Below are 18686 nucleotides of genomic sequence, written 5' to 3' on the forward strand. Positions count from 1 at the left end.
AAGACTAAATAACGTAGGCGAGATGTTAGAGACTCGGTGGAAGGAATGGTTGAGTCCCCGGTAAGAGAATGGTTCTAGGCGAGACTCGGCGAGATAGTACGCTGGTCCGAGTCTCGGTGAAAGTGAGTACTGTGGGGTGAGATACTTGACTGAATCTGATATTCCAACAATTATGACACGCTATTTATATAAATGAATATTCGATATATTAGACTGTTAATAATCTGGGAAAAGCTTTTCAGCAAATAACTGTGTATTGCGTATCCTTACTAGAGTAATCCCGCTTACTATGCATGTATAAGCTCTATAGAATTACAACTATTCTAATAAGGGGAGTAGAAATTAGAGGTATGACAATATTGAGACCTCCAGATTCGGATCTATCGGTCAGTGCGCTCGAAAACTTGTTATTCGCGATCTGATGTATTACGCTATGTCACGCATTTGGTAGTAGCAACTGATTATGGTTTCCAAATATAAAGTAACTCATGTAAATTATGCATATTTACTCCAGCCAATTGGACTTCTCAGTTTCTACCTACCATGTGCTTTTTCTTCCAAGTTCTGTCAGCATAGCGTAGTAGAATCTCTTGCTAATAAAGCGAAAAGGATGCCGTTCGATAGTAGGTATACTCGTATGAAATTCGATCTGACTTTCAGTTGGACCGATCGGCAATTAAAAAAAAATCTATCAAAAAGAGCTAGAAGATAATATCTTCTTGCCATAATAAATCAAAGGTGTACATATTATTTACATTCAGTGACTGGCGAAAAGTGCATATTGTTTTTGTTTTTTTTAATATTTATCCAATGGGTTTATGCAATGAACAACAACTTTTCCATGTTAAAAGTATTCTCCGCTTAGAAACGAATACCTACGGTATTTTTTTTTACTTTGGTATTATAAGGGAGTTGAACCGTCAGAAAATAAAACTATTAAATTAAGAATAATCATATTTCATTGAATCAATTCGTACAATTATTATGATCACATAATTTTAACTAACATTACATTATTATGTACCGAAAATTTATATATAAATATCAAAATTAACACCCAAAACTTTTATATGAATTATTATATAAAATATTATAATATAAAATATTGAAATTTATATGTGTCAGTCCTTTACTAAGCTTTGTAGGAGAGCATTAAATAGAAAACAATATTTTTTTACAATAACAATAGGTATCCATTTGGTTTATTATATTGCACACAATAAAATTGTATCAAAATAACTCTCGTGCAAAGTTTTAAGCTCTTCCTTTTGAGTTTTCCTGAATGGTTCATTAGACACTTTTGTTATTTAATTTTAGACCAAACAACGGCTGCGTCGCTGCTCGTCCCTCTCCCTCACACGCGGAGGAAATGACGTCTGGAATAATTTCCTCTTCGCGGACAATAAACCCGCGAAGTAATTAATTATTCCAGTTGGTTTCGTGGTTCCGATGGCCGTCGTGGTTGTTAAGCAGCCGGTTAATTTGGAACGGCGAATTTTCATCCAATTAGCGAGACTAGTCGTCACGACGCATACAGAAGAGGACGGGATTGTTAAAGGGCGTCGCGACGCCGCAGCTTTTGTTAGAAGCTCTCTACTGTTTCGCCAAATTCACAGTGTAAACATATTTCAATCAAGTTTGTTTTTTCGTAATTTTAAAAGAACTTGAGATTCACTGAAGTGTCTTTTTGGTATTTGGGTTGTCACCGTGAATTACTTTTCTCCTTCCATTGTCGACATTTCGGGCTTCTTGCAAAGGCCGTTCTTACAAGATTTTACGCATTTATAAATGGCGCTTGCACCTTTTTTAAAACTAATTATATTAAAACATTCACTTAAAACCAACTATATATATACAAATAAGACGAAAAATGTCATAAATTCATGTTCTTAAAAATATAAAAAAACAAATACATTTAGTTTGTTTGCTGATCTCTAGATACTTAGCTATCGACTCTACTGTTTTATTTGAAATTTTTTACAAAACTTTTATTTGAGGGTTTTTAAAATAAAATTTATACACGGAAAATTACTTGTAAATTAAACAAAATCATATCGTATTAAAAAAGTATAATATTTACTATAACGTCAATACCGGTTTTGTTTAACGATATTTTCAGAATTTGTTGAAAAATAATTAGAATATAATAATATTAAAACTAACGAAATGAATGTGTTACTTATTACGATATCATATGATCTCTCTACCTACTTAGAAATAGTACGTAACCACATTGCCATATTTTGATAAATATAATATGGCATCAGCGTTGCTTCAAGTTTTCGTGTAATATTGTTAGACTTGATACTATTTTTATTATACCTATAGCTCAGTGACTAGAGTATTTCTTTCGTAACAAAGTGTGTATAAAAATTCAAGATTTTGTTTATTTACACACGACTACCTAAGATGAAAAATAATTAAATGCAAAAAAGAGATTAATTTTTATGTTTTTTTAGTATTTTATTAATACTTTATAAATTGACAACCGCAGTAAATCCGAATGCAATTAATTTGAAAACTTCAATCTGCTGATTATAGGTAGTCCTTCTTCCTCCTATTAAATTACCAAGATTTTTCCGACGTCCAAATTAACTACAGTGTTTTAAAACAACTGTTCTATTAGCCGCTTAACGAAGGCTTTCGCGCTGCGCCTTCGATTGTATAATACCAGCCTGAGGCTTCCACTTCCACCCCCCCTTACGGAACTCCAAGCGCAATAATATAAATTATTCATTACGCATTCGAGTCGCTTGCAATAAAGTTTACCTACACAGAAATTTTCAATTCCTTTCGGATTGTGTTGTGTTTTTTTTCTCTCGCTCAGTTTCTTTACTCCTCTCCCATTCCGAGTATTTGCATAAGTGATGCCTCCGGTTTTCCCATTTCAGTCAAGTTTATTATAGAAATTTCAATGTTGTGATATAAAATTGAATATACTAATATCAAGGCGTATGTTTTTTTTCACAATGTTAAAGTCCCATTCTTGATTTCTAATCGTGATTTGAAATAAGGTATTATCATTGCCATCTTTATTTCTATTATTGCCAAAATTTGATGTCGATCTTGAATGTCTCTTGAAGAGTTTGTTCTTGAAATGAATGGCAACATAATATATCAATGGTGAAGATTTCATAAAAATGTACTTCTTATTCAAAATCCATGCTTATTATAACATAATAACACCTGTACACGTGCATGGATTTACTGTCGGGAATAGTGCTTATTTTAAACTATCGTGACAATAACTGTTTACACGTAAAAGTGCTGACTGTCTCTCCAATCGCATTCTTTAAGAGTAAGCGAGTCGCGATGTTGTCATTTTATAGTACTATTTAACAGGACGTATTGAAAGTCGGTTTACCGTAAAATGAGTGGGAGTTCATTTATTACGGGCAGGTTTGCCATTATCGTTCTATTGCACAGGCGCAGATTTTACTTTCGGAAAAAAATCGGTTAAAATTCGGACGTTTCCAAACTTTTTGATTCATGCACGCAATCTTGCCAACTGCAGGATAATACATGTGTACACATACATATTCTTATTGTGAACAGTAAACCTATGCACGTGTAAACGGGGTATAATATTATACCACAGTAATAAGTGGAATTTTTATATACCTTTATATTGTAACAATTATTATTATAATGTCCAAATGCATTAGTTAGATATATATTTCATAAAATAATATTACAAATAAAAAAACGTCGCATTTAATTTCATTCTGCATACAATCTACCTTTATAAGAGAAATTTATATCGACATTCAAAACAAATTAAATCAGTTTTATAATCCCTACAGCTTAGCTGGTCACTATGTGAACACGAATATCATTGTTGCTTTCCCCCACGGATTGTTTAATATATTATTTTAAGGACGAAAAATAGGTTCTACATTATTTAAAAGTAGGTACTATTATTTTTCATGTACCAGAGATAGAAAAAAAATATTTTGGCAAGTGACATGTTATATATTTTTCACTATGATGTCAGATAGTTTTATTTCATAAACGTGTGTGTTGGTGGCCAATACAACCAACACCTTAAATGCATCGGCTAACTAGAAATGCTAAACAACAACAAAAGTGATAGCTCGAGATATTAGAATAGAGACCCACATGACTATATCTACGTAGAAGACTTATTGGGTAGACCAACTTAGATGCACTCAGAATTTTAAAATGTATTTTTCTCTATCGACGTTTTAAAAATTTATTCAATTAATTTTTATTATTTTTGGCCGAGTATATATTTAAAAAGGTTCTATGAATAAACAGAACACGATATAACAGAATATGAAGAAACAAGACTGTGACAAAACAGAACAGTGATAAATAGAAATATGACCTTTTAGGAAAAATATAACATTTAATATTGAAATTGTCGTATCTCTAAATTACGTTGTATAGATTTTTAATAACAAAGGTTTTCAATACGCCATAAAAAATCAAATTATATAATTTCTGCATTCCTAACCGCTGGAAAGCCTGAATTAAACGAGACTCAACTCGGTGTTGCCGGCAAGCTAGGTAGGTACTAGATAGGTAACACTGGCCACCTAATAACACCTTATAAGTTTGCATGTGGAGTGGGTAAGACAAACGTTATTTAATTAATTAAAAATAATTAGTTTATAAATACATGATAATAATTTTATATACCTACATAATATTTTAAAAAAATAAATAAAAGGTTCGCCGAAACTACTTTTACTTATCACAACCAAAATACCAAATTCCACACCACACTGCATTGACTTCCATATAAGTAATACCGGACAGCTAGTATAGCATAATATAATATTTATATTGAGATGAATGAACCACTTAACAATAGGTAAAAAATCACAGATAAGATGACAGAAATATTTATGGATATCAATTACTATTTATAGCCCAAGGTAGGCCTCGATCAATTTTAGAAAATATATTAACTCTCCTTTTTCCACTGTAAAGAGTTCACTACTTTGTTATATTTGTCAGCTTAGTACTCGTACTACTACTTTATGTTAGGTTTCCCTCGCGTTTGTTTATGATTTATTAGAGGTTAGAAATTTTCCATCATTGGCACCACATCATGATCGGTTTAACTTAGTTACCCATATTTTACATAGTTAACTAATATATGTTACAAAAATCATTGTATGTAAGTACTAGAATATAGGTCTTGATTTCTTCATTATTGCTACTCGACAATAATTATTAAAAAAAACACCTTTTATTTAAGATTGACGATATAATTTGATTTGTTTAATAATTCTTATTAATTTAATACAATTAGTAGAATATCATTAACCTTACAACACATGTATCAAAACAAATGATTTTGAATTTAATATATACATTTCTACACGTAGCTACGTTTGTTCATAATTATTGGTTCTTCAATACAATATAGATCTTAACTCAAGACTCGTAGTCTTGATGCAGTATATATACATAGGTATAATAATATCAAGTAAGTCCCAAAGACTACGATGGGCGGGACATGTGGAGAGAATGCCTGAAGTTAGAGCGCCAAGGATCATGACGAAGTGGCTATCCCAACGGAAGAGTCTGGTTTCATATAGGTAGACCCGGTAACTGGAGAAGTGTGGCGAGAGACCGGAGTGAGTGGAGAGCGGTTGTGGAGGAGGCCAAATCCCACCCCGGGATGTAGCGCCGTGGAAGAAGAAGAAGAAGATAATAATATTTTACGTACCTTTGCAAAACAATAACGAAACGGTTAGGTACACATTTGTATCTATATTTTCTTGCCTGTATGGTATCATAATAATATTATGATATTTTAAATTTTTAAAGAGAAACTTATTATTGGATGTTAGGTACATAAAGGCAGGTGCTAATTATTGACCTTTAATTATTTGCAGATGTTAATACTTGCGTATTATATAATACATCTCTTTTGTCGTATCTTCGCCATTATTAACTCTTTAATCCTTCGTAAGTTTTGGTGTCCTCCAGAAACGCCATTAATTTCGGGCAATCCTGCGCTACCGTTATCGTATTATTGTTTTAGCCAATCATTTGCAATTCTTTCTCTATCCTGTCATTGTATTTATATTACCTATATTATATTATGACGTGATATAATAATAATAATCTATGTGTTTTTTTTATGCTTTTGTAAATTTTTTTTTTGAATATTAATTATATTTGTAGTATACGTTGGTTCGGTGGAGAATAGGTATTAAAGATGAGATACAGTAGTAGTTGTTCGAGATGATGGAGGAGGCGAGATTTTATTTATTGTTTCAAATAACTACTATTGCACAATCGATGTAATATAATACATATTATAACGGTAGTTCGGTGCGATGTGTCTTTGACGGAAACTTGTAATCGAGTGAGATATTCAATTCATTTTTTTTTTCATTGGTGAATAGGTTTTTATTCTTAGGGGTGGAGCACCAAGGCTAGGCTATCTATCTCCTTCTTCTCTAGTAGTGATATTTTTAAGCTTGATACAGTGGTATGTGAGAAAGAGAAAAAAATAAAAAAGTTACATTTTACATTTTATACAGTGTTTTTCAGTCTGGGGGTGGTAAGAGCCAGAGTCAACCCGCGCCGCCCCTCAGCTGGTTTGTTTTGGTTTTTGCGTGTGTACAGATTCATGATTGTATCACCCAGATGTCCAATCGATTCTGACTTGGTATTTATACATATTTACACAGTTATATAATATTTTTAAATTGTGATGAAATAAGTAATGTTAGGGAATTGCAGATTCGCTGTCTCATAACATTACGAAATCATATTATAGGTACTAACTGATACGTGAAAATAATAAATAATATTGTAATTGAGATCTGGAAATTCGATAACAGCCACATATTTTCCAAAGAAAACATCGATTCATTGTTATAATATAATAATATAATGTAAGTAATTAAACAAAAAACTACGCTTGTAGCGAATGTTCATTCAGCGGAACGTTAAAGCTATTTTCCAATATTCACAGCAGACGAACTTTATATATAAGAGCTCGCGATAAAAAAATATTTGACGGAGTAACTTTGTTTTAATGCCGAGGATTTTTTGTCAATTTATCTTTAAACTCGTTTCCAAGTAGCTATATTGTCGCACTAAAAAAGAACCACTGAAGGTTCGAAACTTCCATCGAGGAGTCGATAAATATACTGTTTTTGCGCTAACCTAGATTTACTTGGTTCAATCTTATGCTACCCTGATAAATTGAAGGTCTTCCGGAAAGGTTTAAATTGACTTAGCGCTTAGAGTTTCTTTTGCGCTCTTGCTTAGTCATAAATATTTATGATGGAGGATTTTGCATTTTCATTGGGTATTAAATATTGCAATATAAAATGAACATCTCAAGCCTTCAACGACTATGACAAATTGGTTTATATTATAGTCCTTGCTTTTATGACACCTATATAACTTTCATAACCGTACTTTTAAAATTCACCCCTTAGGCTTCTAAAATATAGGATATAAATCAATCAATCCGTTATTTTTTTACATGCACTATTATTTTAATTTTAATATTTACGGATTTTTGATGAAGACGAAATTATCATATTTTTCAGATTTATATAATACACTATTTATTAAACTTATTCAAAATGAAAGGTGAAAGAATTTATAATTGTTGATTATCATTATATTTATTACTTATGTAGTTATCTTCTAATATATAAAAAATAATATTTGTGTGTTTGTGTGTTTGTTTGTTCGTATTGAATGCGCAGCCATACCGTTCATCCGATTGCGATAAAACTTTGTAAACTTATTGCTTGCACTTGCGCAAAGAGTATAGGCTACACTAATATATAAAAATGAATGTCTGTCTGTCTGTATGTCTGTCTGTCTGTGTGTCTGTCCCGTATGCGTTCCTATACCATTCATCCGATTGCGATGAAATTTTGGTAAGTGGTTGTATGCACACTCATGAAGGTTTCTGAATTAGAAAAATCATAATCTTCTTCTTCTTCTTCATTCTATTTTCTTTTATTCGTATGGTTCCTATACCATTCATCCGTTTGAAATGAAATTTTGGTAAGTGGTTGTATGCACACCCATGAAGGTTTCTAAATTAGAAAAATCATCATCTTCTTCTTATTCTTCATTCTATCTTCTTTTATTCGTATGGTTCCTATACCATTCATCCGATTGCGATGAAACCTTCGTCAGTTGTTGTGTTAACAACCGTAAAGGTTTCTGAAATAGTACATCCATCTTCTTCTTCTTCTTCATTCTATCTTCTTTTATTCGTATGGTCCCTATACCATTCATCCGATTTCAATAAAACCTTCGTCAGTTTTTGTGGTAATACCCGCAATGGTTTTTGAATTAGTACAACCATCTTCTTCTTCTTCTTCTTCTTCTTCTATTCTATATTTTTCTATTCGTATGCGTTCCTATTCCATTCATCCGATTGCAATAAAATTTTCGTCAGTAATTGTGCCAACACCCACCCGCAAAGGTTTCTGAATTAGTACAACCATCTTCTTCTTCTTCTTCATCATTCTATCTTCTTTTATTCGTATGGTCCCTATACCATTCATCCGATTGCAATGAAACCTTCGTCAGTTGTTGTGGTAACACCCGCAATGGTTTTTGAATTAGTACAACTATATTCTTCTTCTTCTTCTTCTATTCTATATTCTTCTATTCGTATGCGTTTCTATTCCATTCATCCGATTGCAATAAAATTTTCGTCAGTAATTAAGCCAACACCCGCGAAGGTTTCTGAATTAGTACAACCATCTTCTTCTTCTATTCTATCTTCTTCTATTCGTATGCGTTCCTATACCATTCATCCGATTGCAATGAAAATTTGATCAAGTGTTGTGTTCACGCCCGCAAAGGTTTCTGAATTGATACAACCATTTTCTTCTTCTTTTTCTTCTATTCTATCTTCTTCTATTCGTATGCGTTTTTATACCATTCATCCAATTGCGGTGAAATTTTGACCAGTTGTGCGCAAGCCCGCGAAGGTTTCTGAATTAGTACAACCATCTTTTTCTTCTTCTATTTGTATGCGTTCTTATGCCATTCATCCGATTGTGATGAAATTTTGACCAGCTGTTGTGCGCACGCCCGCGAAGGTTTTTGAATTAGTACAACCATCTTCTTCTTCTTCTATTCGTATGCATTCCTATACCATTAATCCGATTGCAATAAAACTTTGATAAGTTGTCATGCGCATGCCCACGAAGATTTCTGAATTAGAAAATCATCTTCTTCTACTATTCGTATGCGTTCCTATACCATTCATTCGATTGCGATGAAACTTTTGTCAGTTGTTGTGCGCACACCTACGAAGGTTTCTAAATTATTATTATATAAAATACAAAGTTTGTTGTTTGTTTGTTCCATCCAATTTTGTTTTTTTTTACTACATATTAATACCTAACATTAATAACGTTTTCATATTTTGGATTCGATTTTAATTTAATGTTTGACCTTTACTCCTATTAGAATTATTTTCATATCGCCATATTGTATTACACAGATATTTTAATATTAAAAAAATAAATACCTCTTATTATTTTTCAAATATCTAAGATAAATATAACCATGAAGCGACCCTGTGCGAAGCCGGGTAATTCAGCTAGTATAATATAACAATTAGTTTTCTTTTCAAAATAATATGTAGATACTAAATGTATTCTTAGCGAGGATATGTAATATATTTCACAATATTTATTTTTTGTAGCACATAAGAGATTTTTTACGGATATTATAGAATGCCATAAAGTGTATTTATTGATGGTGTACCTATTGATATTACGATTTTTATTTTTAAATAAAGAATGTTAAAATTATATAATACTACATACAATAATTAATCCTGTAAAAGATTCATTTGTTATAAATACAATGCAACGTAGATATTATATCAGATATCTATATTAAAATATAAAACTTTACCATATTAAATACCAAAATAGTGGCTTACACGATTTTACGTGTATATAACTTCATTCACGTAATTATGTTCGTTGAATCCATCTGCTTGTAATAATTGACTAATTTTACTAGCCATATTTTTTTTGCAATTTTGAATGCATTTCCTGCTATAATACAACAAATGAATGTTACTTTGTTGATTGTTATAAAAATAAGGTTTATGTGAAGATAACTTTACGTTCTATCAATCTATCATCAATGTGTAACTCAATTTTCAGATTACAATAATATTATTTTACCACTAAGTGACTATATAAAATAATTGAGTTTTTGTACTTCAGTATTATGTTTATTGACCTGTTAAAAAATATTGTGAAAAAAGGTCTCAGGCTAAAAAAAATGTAACAGAGCTTGCTTTCAAAAAATATTATAATAATTGGATATGTAGTTAACAATGTGTAAAAAAATAACGTTTCATACAATATGTATTTGTAAAATATATTGATATTGTGATGGTCGTAATAAATCAATCCTGTCTGAAAATGTCAAATATAAAATTATAGACTGTTTTAACAATCTTTTATTGTATTACACGATACACTCAGATTGGTGATGAAGTATTTACATAGATCTTTGGTTTTATCTGTTACCTTTTATTTGAAAAACTTGTGCTAGTTATATTTTGATTAATATTACATTACGAAGGCTCAGAGAGTTTTAAGAACATGTGTTCGTGGCGGATACTTTATATTATGTGGTGGGGTTAAATATTATTTTAAGAGTGACGAGTGAATAAAAATGCACACCAGACAGCATTAATTAAACCTATTCAGATTAAAATGCCCTGCAGGGTCGCTAAATATCATCAAGAGGATATATTCGGAAGAGTTTCAGAATTGTGATTTTTTTTTTGGCAAAGAACAGGAATTCTTGAAGGCGCCAAGTATTGTTTATATTATGCTGTAACCATAGAGGTATTAATTAAATAGAAAGAGGGGAGAGGAATCGGGTTTCTTATACAACTGAATGAAGCAGGCCCACAATAGCCGACAATTTACGAGAAATAGCGACGCGATAAAAAAAATCAGGGCATCACGGAGGATTTACTTTGGTCATTATAACGTACCCATATAAAATAATGTTAACGTGGAATTTTTATCGCAATTTGATTACCAGTCCGCCTCACCATACTTTTTCACCATACTATCCTGCTTCACCACACTTTCGTATAACATGCCGCCCCTAGGCTATAACTAAGTGGAGTATGTACAAATCGGATATCGAAAATAAATCAGTAAGCATAATTTATTTCAAATGTATAGTTATATTGAGATGATGATGATGATAATTCAAAAACTTAATGTTAGTTAGAACATTAATTAATAAATTTTGATATAGCTACAATACCCATGATTTATATATTTCAATATCGCTATCTCATGAGAGAAAATTTACACAGCAGCGGAGAGAAATAAGCAGTTTTGTTTTCTAAAGTATGACATAATATGTGGTCCCATAGATAGTTTGTGAATGTATCAGTTAACATGACGGTATATTTTGCACGCCCCTGGATGGTAGTTTGTTCGCATTCGGGATAATTAGCGCAGGCCAGTGGCAGCTCGAGGGAGTCTCACAAAACGTTTAATTCATTTCGCTCATTTCCCAGATGTTTTATTTAATATGCTTTCACTAGGAACATACAGTTTTTCCCCAAGAGGTCTGCGTAGAATAAGCAGCTCTCTGATTCTTGATTTATGATAATTGCAAAATTGTAGGAATATTAGGCCGTGTACACATGCAAGAAAAGTTCATAGGCACATAAAATATTTATTCCATTGATCATTATTTATTTTACCATATTATGTTTTAATGTATCTTGTGTTTCTAATTTTTCTGAGATGCAGTAAGTAAGTCTAGCAGAATTTTCGTTTTTATAATATTATTATCAACTTGTATGCGTACAGTATTTTAGTGTCGTTACATATGACAACCACTAGACGTTTCCGCAAGTTAGAGACTAGTCAAAGACTAGACAAAGTCGTAGACTAGATTTTGTTTCTCTCTTCTCTTCCACGGCGCTACATCCCGGGGTGGGATTTGGCCTCCTCTCTCTCGCCACACTTCTCCAGTTACCGGGTCTTCCTATACGAAGCCAGTCCACTTCTACGGTGTCAGCCCATCTCCTTCTTGGACGGCCTCTGGGTCTCTTCCGTCGGGGTAGCCACTTCGTCATGATCCTAACCTAACCTAACTTCAAGCATTCTCTCCACATGTCCCGCCCATTGTAGTCTTTGGGACTTACGGTACCTTATGATCGTTTGCTGTTCAATCAGCTCTTCCAAATCGTGGTTCATTTTTATTCTGTAGTTCCCATTTTCCAACGTGGGTCGAAAGATTTTGCGGAGTATTTTGCGCTCGAAGACAGCTAATTTATTTTCTTCGTTTTGAGTTAAGCACCAAGTCTCACAGCCGTAAGTGATTTAGGAGCAAGATTTTGTTTCAGACCCATGTTCAAACTATTCCTGCGATGCGAACAGCTGTTCTACGACTTTCTGCAATACGCAATAACGTCTTGTAATTATCTTGTGCACCCTATCATTTTTTAATATGATTTATTAATACGTAGGTACTATTGTCAAATAAAAAAAAATATTCAAAATTAAAATGGGAAAATTTGATAAAATATCAACAATCCAATTGATTGTGAAAAAATATAACAAAATTAATTTTTCACTTCAAAGAACACTCAAATCGATGGAATTCATATATATGCAGATTAATGCGATCAAAATTCATTGGATTATTTTGCGTTTGAATAATATTAGATCAATTGTTTTTTTACGCCAGTAGGTATTCTTGTACGTGCTCTATAACCACCAAGAATTCAAAAGTTTTTGTTTATACGAATATGTCACAAATTATCATTTAAAAAAATCGTAAATTCGTCATGAAATAACTCTTGTTTATGCACTATTGGGATGGTGAAAATGACATAATATAACCTAACCTCACAAATATGTCATTATCATCAAACCATCCTTACGTCTATTTGCCTCAGCATCCTCGATATGACGAAAGTTGCAAAATGTTACCTATGCCCATTTGTAAGATAAATGCAATCAACGGTATCATTTTCTATAGTATAAGGTGTAGCTCACAATATAAACATAATATCGACTGTGGAAAGGAAAAGGGCATAACTCACACAATTCAAAATTTACAGGAGGCACAAAAACGTTTCTGTTATGGTTTTCTGTTAAAGTTTAAATACAAAATAGACATCACCTTAAAATGTATGATAATTAATAATTTGGTTTTAATATTCCTAATCTGATATTAACAATTGAGTAAATTATAAAAAAAAACCAACAAAAATGATGGTAAAATCATTTTTCACATGTCACTTCTTTCTTTTTATTAATTATTGTTAGCTAAATATAGATAATCGTTATTTGCAGCATACATCCTTCGGATACAACGTGTATTTAGTCGTCTATGTCAGTGCTCCGTAACCGGTGTGCCGCGAGACAATGCTAGGTGTGCCGCGGAACATTGCTTAAAAAACACAAATGATTTTGTATAATATACAATAATTACTTGATAGCCAAAAATTGCGTAGGTACATGGCTGGTAATAAATAAATTTGAGCACCTGCATAAACTTAATAAAACAATTCAAGGTCAGAATGAAAGTATATTGACGTGTTCCGACAAATTAGAAGGATTTAAGACAAGAATCTCTACAAATGTACCAAAGGACCTACCAGACCACCAATGAAAACAAGCAATTAATTTTGTATCCGTCGCTAAAACACTTAACTTTGCTTTAAAAGAAATTTCATCATTACTTTCATCCAATCAATACGACTGGATTCGAAATCCTTTTGCAACCAATGCCAAAAATTCTATAGTAGCGCTTATGCTATTTTCTGGATATCGGTTAATAAAGAATATCCTCGTATTTTTGACAAGGCTACCAAACTAAGTAAGTAAGGCTAAAAACTTTTACGTTCATTGAAACAAACTAGGGTATCATATTAATTAGTTATTCTTTTGCTAATACAAATACATGGGAATATGCAGTTATTGTGGGGCCCAAGCTCAGAGGGAGTGGCGTGGCATGTCAAGCAGATAAGTGAGATAAACACAAATTACATGTTTGCTCTAATAGCAAAAAAAATCGCCCGCAGGGCTATTTTACATTGATAAAGTTACTATTTTAGCACATACGATTGTAGGATACAATATATTATTATTGTACCAATACTCGACATATAATTATTGATAAAACAACAACTAACCGTAATTCAAGTGGATGTATTAATAAATACAAAAAGTCGCTGAACATAGAATCAATACGATTAATGTTACATCGAACATCATTTGAAAAAAACGCTATTTTAAAGTACCACACTGTCTTTAATCCAAGCGATAGGCAGGGGGGGGGGCGAATATTCTGGCCTGGGGTCATTTTTTTGGTGTATAAATTGTTTTACGTGTGGTGTGTGCGGAATTCTGGAAAGACCTGCAGTGTGCCATGGCTGAGAAAAGGTTTCGGAGCACTGATCTATGTTATTATGCAGCGAAATATATTTTGAAAAAAACTGAGGGTTACGCCCTTTTTCCTTTCTAAAGTCGTTATTATCTTAACGTACCATAAGTAGTTAAAACCAAGAAAATTATTATTTTTATTGTACAACTGCTGTTATAATAGCAGGTCGTTGAATGATTCTAATTGGGTCAAATTGCTCAATAGTAATAATCAATTCAAATCATAAATTTAACCGCCCCAATAAAAGGTAGTCAAGCGACATGTCAAATGGCGTGTATGGCAAAAGGAAGTATACCTTTGGGAGGCAGGCATCCGCTCGTTAGGGGCTGCGACGGCATGACTGAATGAATCATTTACATTAGAATGAGGTTATTAGTCGGTGCATCATGGTTTGCTAGGAAAAGTACGGGGTAGCCAAAAAAGAATTCATAAAATTAAAAATAAAGTACAATTATATACAAAGTTTTCTAGTGGGTATATATCTGAGGTGTTTTTAAGTTATTTATGTTCAATATATGGAATGTTACATTCTCAAAATCTTATGAATTATTCATTTGAATAAAATAAATGGTTTATTATAATATAACTTACGTTAAAATAAGCCATCTAATATTTATAGAGATTTTGACTCTGTCTAAGGATTTGTAGGGGTTGTCGATATGAAGGCCAATGGCGTTGTGACGAGGAGAGATGAGAAGTCGTTGTGATTATGAAGGGTGTGAGTTTATTTAAATTGCATAAGTACAGGTGTACAATTGTTACAATAATGTGAATCACAGCACAGAGCGATGTGCTTCGGTCGAAAACTTCTCTTATTATCAATCATGGCATACTGATTATTATTTTATCAACTTATAATTATGTAATAATTAGGCTATAAACTAATTAAGTGAGAACAGATATACAAAGGTTATTGTCGCGGTCATTGATCTACAAAGTTAGCTATAATTTGATACCTACATGGAAATGCCTATTAATTCGATTTGTGATATGTAATATCGCCATAGATTAATATTAGCAGCTGTCCTATTTTTAATATGTACATTAATTCAAAATTATAAAGGTTTTCTGAAGTTATTTTTTAAATTTATTTAGGTCAACCAACAGAATCAATCACAGAAGATAAATATGAAAATAATATTGAAAAAATAATATGGGATGGTCCCAATAACAGGTGGACACAAAAAGCAAAATAAATCAAATTAAATTAGATCAAATATTATGTAGGTATAGCTGTAATGAATATAATTGGAGAGTTATTAAAAATCGTCCAAGATTATCGACAATAATATGACATAGCAGATGCACATTCTAAGGAAATTGTGGTGTGATTAGTGAGTATGTCGGTAGTTTAATAAGTGAAGCACAGTGACGGGTGGTGGAGAGAAAAGAAAGTGTGGTAGATTACTACTACAGATAATACTTGATAGTCTTGAATATACATACTCTTTATAATATATACTTGTAGCCCGTATATCGTTTTTTGTAAGATCAACCACGGCGATTGAATACGTGCAGTTGTGTCACAAGAGTGTCCTGGGCAGTATTCAGAGTACGTGTCTAAGCTACATGAAACGGCTCTTCGTGATTACATCCCACGCGCAATCGTCAATACTGCATTGAATGTTTTAAAAACGTTCATTCTATTTCAATATTATAGAGAAATTTTGAACCGTTCTGTGTTTTTATGCCACACTTCGCACAAACAAGCGTCGTATGTCCAAGTCCTCACGGGTTTCCGCACCAGCAGCAATACACAAATACGCCACATTACGATTCAATGGGATTGCGTCAAAGTGCATTGCGTTGGGCCTCAGGGAATCTGGGGCACAGCGTACTTTAAAAACGTAGCTTTCCACCTTTAACTGTAACACGCTCACGATCGACGATTTTACAACTATTATACATAATATTATTTGGTATGTAGTTATTTCCTTCATCAGATGGAAACGGATAGCAACCGCCTAACGTAATAATATGTTTTACTTGCTTTTGAATATTCAAATATATATATATTGGTATAGTAATCAATTAATTTGAACAAACTAAAAGTTGTATAAGCCAGAGTACAAAGTCATTCACACTATTATTGACGGAAAATCGAATGACGTTGATAAATAAGGGAAAAAAATCCTCACTTTCAAATTAGTTTTATTCAGAGCTTTTCCATTGACACATTAATAGACTACTTCCTGAAAATATTTCGACAAAGTGAAAAAGCTTACGTCGAAAACGAATGAGATAATTAAATATAAAATATAAATGATTTGTGTTAAAATTATTAACACTAAAAGGCTTGTTATTGGTTCATGTTTATCGCTTAGTTGGAGAAAATAAGCAACACGCGACATCTTCAAGAACCCCTGTCGCTCGACAGCCTTCTTGTGACTTTCAAAGCCACGGCAGTATTAAATAACTCCGCCATAAGAATTTCATTAAATTCATTAGCTTTCGAGGATGTCAAAACTTGGTTGGAATGAAGAAAAGGCAAGCCAGATTAAAGCATTCATAGCCAAGTCAGGTCCTTCTTTCCATCTCAACCTTAGATTTGATATGAGGTGGTATAGTAATAATTTAGCCCTACGTATTTTTACGAAGACTTCTTCAAAACAATATAATATATTATTTTTACCGTCATTAGTACGGTAAATTAAATAATATATCAACTTTACTTTATATTAAATAAAGTAGATTTAGGTGACAGTAATATTATTATTATGTTGTATTGTAATACATCCAGTATCAATCAAATGCAATCTAATTCCATAGTTACAAAGAACACAGTGCCTGCACTATGTCGATCACTGAACCAATAAAGCGATTTTCAAAATGTTGCGGTAATTCCCTAATTCTATTTCACTAAAATATGAGCGATGATATTGACAATTGACAAATTTGATAATACCTTTGTATTAAATGTTTATGGGATCCATACAATAATAACATGTTTGCTAAAATATTAACCGATGAAGCGTTTGATAATTTATAATGTTTCCTGTAATAATGTGCTGCTTTGTTGGGATACCCTTCAAATTAATGGGAATATTTGTGAATTTAGATAGTATCAAAATAATATTGGTATTAAATAACGTTTGACATACGTATTACAAATAATAACTGGTTTGATTTAATTGGATATAGGTACGATGTTATTTATTTGGTAAACTGGATATTAGTATGGTACCTAATTATTAGGTTATACTGGTAATTAAGTTAGAAAACTCGGCACCTTGGACCCCTGGGCCCGTTAGATGATGGTCACTTAAACCCTGGTGGCTAAAATTATTAAACATGGAACATGCTTTGTCTACTGAGTATCTGAATGCTGGTTATCCAAATTCCAAAGAAAATTTATCTGTTAAAGTAACCAAATCCAAAGGATTCAAAGAATTTTACTTTTCTGAAAATTGTGTAGGTAATTACAATAATAAATCTAATAAACCAATAATAAAAGACGAACAATACGTCGCACATAATGTAGGCTACTAAACGTAAAATGAAAATAATCGGGCGCGGGCCGCGGGCGGGCTGCACGTCTATAGTTATTCTACGTCTATTTTTCGTAACGCTTTTACGTCGGAGATCATGAGTGAAAGTGTTTCGTGTTAAAATTAAAACATTATTATATTTAATTCTTCTTCTGTATCCATGTCTGTTCATCGAACGGAGTAGGTATATGGTGTAGATAAAGGTTTTACCTAATTGTACGACTGACATGTTTATGCTCTAAAAATGAGCACAGACAAAAGCAGACGGAAACGTCATAAACGTCAGTACTTCAATATTATAGATACTTACGAGACACGCATCAGTTCTTAAATGTAAAAGTAAAAAGATCATATAATTATTATACACTGCCATGTAACTATGGCCATAAGAGTAAAAGTAATTATGCATTATACAAAATACAAACTATCGACAATACAACAACCTACCTCACAATAATGGTAAAAGAGAAAAGTGTATATTAAATAGAAGTAGAAAAGGGTAATCGAACAAGGACATGACTTGAAGTTTATTTATTAAACGTCAAAATACTGTGGCAATAAAAAATAATAATTGAGGACGTTCACGAGATTGAATTTAAATTTAAAGACAACTAGTTTTAATTAAACAAGTTAAATAAAAATAAAAGGCACATATTGTCATTAGAAGAGAGAAGAGAAATAAAATAAAAACATATACAATGTTGAACAATAAAAAAAAACAAAAACGAAATACACAACACAGTCTCGCAGCCCTCGCTAATGGTGCCTGATAAT

The sequence above is a fragment of the Rhyacophila brunnea genome, unplaced genomic scaffold (genome assembly GCF_057557595.1).
Source record: "Rhyacophila brunnea isolate RB1 unplaced genomic scaffold, BYU_Rbru_1.0 scaffold_8, whole genome shotgun sequence".
Lineage (NCBI taxonomy): Eukaryota > Metazoa > Arthropoda > Insecta > Trichoptera > Rhyacophilidae > Rhyacophila > Rhyacophila brunnea.